Source organism: Dromiciops gliroides, chromosome 3 (genome assembly GCF_019393635.1).
Source record: "Dromiciops gliroides isolate mDroGli1 chromosome 3, mDroGli1.pri, whole genome shotgun sequence".
Classification (NCBI taxonomy): domain Eukaryota; kingdom Metazoa; phylum Chordata; class Mammalia; order Microbiotheria; family Microbiotheriidae; genus Dromiciops; species Dromiciops gliroides.
In genome coordinates, this window is record NC_057863.1 from 556,058,007 (window position 1) to 556,062,949 (window position 4,943).

At 37.8% G+C, this 4,943-nt stretch overlaps 1 pseudogene; it reads right to left on the reverse strand.

The window, feature by feature from the left end:
- Positions 1-1,051: 1,051 nt before the first annotated feature.
- Positions 1,052-1,709, reverse strand: LOC122747941 (annotated as a pseudogene).
- Between the last annotated feature and the right edge of the window lie 3,234 nt (positions 1,710-4,943).

The window sequence follows — 4,943 nt, forward strand, 5'->3', positions numbered from 1 at the left end:
GCAGCAGTTCAAGGACCTCTTTGGAGGTTCTCGTGGGTATTTTCTGCTCAATGAGAAGTAAAATCTAGGTTGAAGGTCTCTCCTTAACTTGTTACACTGAAAAATGTCCATCGGAATACTTGCCACAAATGGAGGCCTCTTCAAACTCCCACCAAGGAGCTTAAATCAAAAATTGTCAATAACTTTGACTAGCCTTGCCAGAAATATCTGACTCTTGCATTGTAATACTAGCACCCAGGAACACATGATCCTAGTTGTTGGTTCTAAGGACTCTCTTTTCATATAAGCCTTCACAGAAATATATCTGTTGCTTGGCTTTACAAATGGTGTATCCCTGTCACTGACCCAATAGAATGCTTGAGGGAAGACACTGTTTTTCTTTGTTCTTATTTTCTCTTCATATCCACTGTGACTAGCACAGTACCTCAAAAATAATAGGTACTTAATAAATACTTATTGAATTGATTACATGGAGAGCACTTTAGGGTAAACATCAAGAGAACAGTGACATTGAAATAGGTAAACAAAATACAAGGGTCATTTCTCTATACTTTGGGGGTACATCATATCCTCCATGGATATTCTGTTGAAAAAAGGGAAAGGTCACAGTCCCTGGGACAGGAGAATTTTTCCTCTCTTTGGAAGTCCTGTTCATAGCCCAGTGGTTTGCATTCAAAGGCACATTGGGACAAGATGGAGGGTAGGTTCGAGTACAAAGTTTGAGAGAAATAATCTCTCACAGCACAGTCGCTGTCACAGTTTTATAGAAAAGTCACTCAGATATTAAGTGAATAAGAAGATTTGAAGGTTTATCACCTTCCTAACAGTGCTAGATCCACATTTCTGATAGATCCAAGTCACCCCAGCACAATCTGGTCATTGTGAAAGTCAAGGCAGGATCTAAAAGCTCATCAGGGGAATTTGACACTGTTATGAAACCTCTTCTCTTGGTCTTGACTCACTGCTGAGTGACATCAGAGCATGCCTATTTCCCTGCCAATCCTCTAACCCTACTGCTCCCCTTTTGGTGACCTCCACATCTCATTCTGCTTCAGCAGAGGAAGAACCTGTGTGTGTTAAAGTTCATCTTGGTAACTTCAATGACATTAAGTATAGTTGAGACACTAAAGGAGGAGGCCAGCGATGAGTCAAAGAAGAAGTCAAATAGCTCATTCCAGTCATCCAGCTCATATGTGGCAACACTGAGTATCCTTCAGTGGAGGCATTAAGTCTCCTTGATCTTCAATTTATTGATGTTGCTGCAAAAGGCATATCAGCTACCAGGCCAACTGCTGATCCTGCAACCACATCTTGGTCAGTTCCTTCCTTAGCCAATGAAAGCTTCATCAGTCAAAGCTACCAAGTATTCTAATAGTCAGAGGCAGCTGGTCCTGAGTGGTGATGGCATGTAAATGTTGTTGTAGATTCCTTAGGGTGGATAACTCCTCTTCCCTGGATTTCCTTGGCTCTTTCCTCTCCTACTTCTCATTAAACCTGAGAAAATTTCATGTCAGCTTCTCCAGGTTGGTCTGCGATTCCAGTTAGGAAGGCATCCAGGTCTATAGCCTTAGTTTCTTTGGGAGGACTTTCAGGTTCAAGCAGTGCTCATCAGGAGGAAGGGTTGCCCCTAACTATTCTCTTTCATCATCTACCACTTCTATGTGGATCTGGGGTGGAGCAATCCTACAACCTTCTGGTTCCCAAAACATCAAGGTCTTCTGAAAACACAATGAGCCAGATTTTGAAGGTCAATAGCCACAAGCTGTTGAGGTGATTTCCTGTATTATGCTATAGAAGATGAGCAGGATTCAGTTGATGCTGGCCTAAATGTACTTCTAGAATTGGCCTGGCAAAACAACAGAAAAGAAAAATATTGTATGTTGGAGGGGATGTGGTAAAACTGGGACAGTAATCCACTGTTGGTAGAATAGTGAATGGATCCAACCATTTTGGAGAGCAATTTAAAACCATGACCAAAGGACTATAAAACTGTGCATACCCTTTGATCCAGCAATAACTGCTAGATTTATATCCCAAAGATATCCAAAAAAGGAGAAAAAGACCTATTTGTATAAAAATATTTATAGCAGCTCTTTTTGTGGTGACTAAGAATTGGAAATCAAAAGAATGTCCATCAATTGGGGAATGTCTAAACAAGCTGTGGTATATAGTTGTGATGGGATATTATTGTGCCATAAGAAATGACAAGCAGGATGATTTCAGAAAGGCCCAGAAAGACATGTATGAACTGATGTGTTGTGAATTGAGCTTAACCAGAACATTGTGCATAGTGAAAGCAATATTGCTCAATGAAGAACTGTAAATGGCTTAACTATTGTCAGCAATGCAATGATCCAAGCCAATTCCAAAGGACTAATGATGAAGCACACTGTCCACTTCAACAGAAAAAACTGATATTAATTGAACACAGACTGAAACATACTATTTTCATTTTCCTTCATTTTTATTCAAGTTTTCTTATGTAAAATGACTAATATGGTAATGTTTTACATAATTGCACATGTATAACATATATCTGATTGCTCAAGGCCTCAGGAAGGGGGAAGGGGTGGGGGGAAGGAGGACTGAATTTTTTAACTCAAAACTTTAAATAAAAGTATTTATTATTTAAAAAAAAAGAATTGGCCTGGAAATCAATGAATGAGATCTAGTTCCAGCTCAACCACTTTCCAACTCTGTGACCATTAGCAAGCCATTTGTCCTCTCTGTTTTCTTACTTGACTCCTAGAGTCTTGCTGCCTTACTTTGTGGTGGCTGTCTCTACTTGTGATTCTGCTTACTCATCTCCTTTTAGCATCTTATACCTTCCCTTTCTCCAGCTCCCTTGCCTGTCAAACTCTACCTAGCATTTAGCTACTTTGAAATTTCTTCCATTTCTCTTATCACCAGTTTTCTCCCCACACAGAAATTTAATCTCAAAACCATAAAGTCATCTACATGATCTGTTTCCTTATTTTGCTTAAATTCTTCCCCCTTTTCTGGCTCCTTAAACAGGAGTCATAGGTAGAATAACAATATTATGCAACATTTGGGGAAATTTCTTCAAATTTAAGAAGAATGGTGGGGCAGCATGGCAAAGTAGGTAAAGAATAATTTTCAAAACTAGGAATACATGAGTTCAAGTTCAATCTCTGATGTATACTTGCTTAGTGAACCTGTGAAAGTTATTTAGAGGTAATGCTAAGATTATCAATTTTAGAAAAGGTGTTAACCAGTTTTTTTGTTTTGTTTTGTTTTGTTTTTTTGCGGGGAAATTAGTGTTAAGTTATTTGCCCAGGGTCACACAGCTAGTAACTGTCAAGTGTCTGAGGCTGGATTTGAACTCAGGTCCTCCTGAATACAAGGCCAGTGCTTTATCCACTGCGCCACCTAGCTGCCCCAACCAAAATTTTTAGTGAAAGTTTTCTCACCTGAAAGACAACTCAAAACCTGCCTTAGGTAGGACACCTTTCCTAGACCTCCCTTCCCAAACTCCATCCCATATAAACATTCCTTTTACCTTCCCTCTGGGATTATTGTTGACTCATATGAGAGTGAGAGCAAGTGTGAGAACAAAAGAATCAGAGCAAATGGGTGGTAGGAAAGAGCAAAAGAAAGTGAGGGGGTTAGAGACAAGGGGAGAAAGAGCCAGAGTGCTAGATGGATATATGGAGGGATAAAGATGATGGAGAGATAGAACTGATATAGGTATAGATATCAATGTTATTTAAATATATTCTCTTCTATTAAAATGTGAACTCCTATAAGAACAAATTGTACTTTTCCATTTCTTTATAGCCCTTGAATTCAACATAGTGCTTAGCATATAGGCAACACTTAAAATTTTTAAACTAATTTACTAAAACAATAAATTTACAGTTTACAAGGTACTTTCCTTATAACATTCTATTGGCTAAGTAGTTCAAGTACTTGTTATTTCCTTTTTACAGATGAGGAAACTGAGGTTCATCAACTTAAGTGACTTTCTTAAGTTCATCCACCTAATGTGACAGAGAAGTAAATCAAAGCTAGGTATTTTTACTCCAAATTCTGTGCCCTTTTCTATATAATATCCTACTCTTAGGAAAGTTATAACCAGCTGAGCTTCAGCTTCTCTGCTTAGAGGCAGCTATATAATTCTATGAACTTGGATGGATCAAGAGCCAGGAAAACTTGCATTCTGATCTCAGACATTTACTAGCTTTGTGACCCTAAAAAAGTCACTTAACATCATTCTGCCTCATTTTTGTCAATTGGAAAATAAGGACAATAATTGCACCTAACCTCCAGGGTTGTTGCAAAGATAAAATGAGATAATATTTATAAAGTGCTTTGCAAACCTTAAAGTACTATGTAAATGCTAGCTATTACTATTGTTATTATAAATAGGAATATTAATACTTATCCTGTTATTCTTTATGGAAATCTAATGAGATGATGTAGGTAAAGTACCATATAAGGTTTGGTTTTGATTTTTGTCTGATTGTTTATATGTGATGCCTTCGAAACACTGGCCCTATAGAAAAATCACTTTGGTTCTTAGTCTTACTGTAAATAGCAGAATTTCAAAATCTTGTAAACATTGTTATTCTTAAAGTATTCATGGACTCCAAATTTGACTGACTAAAATGAGTCCAGTAACAAATTCCCTGATGGTCACACCATTAATATAATCATAAAAGTAACATTACATTAATTAGAACTTTGTAAATGCTGTAATTAAGGTATTTGGTGACAGCTGTCTTTCCCATCCCTGAGCGTTCCTAAGAAGTCTCCCAGCACCACTTACTACTGAACCATCATCTGCCTAGAACTGAGAGCAGCCATCTGTTAGGACATTCAAAATGGAGAGTGGCAAAGAGGTCTCAGACAATTATATCCCATAGAATACTAAAGGAAAAAAAAGAAGCTGATGACTTCAAAACTTTTTTTTCCAAAGTAGA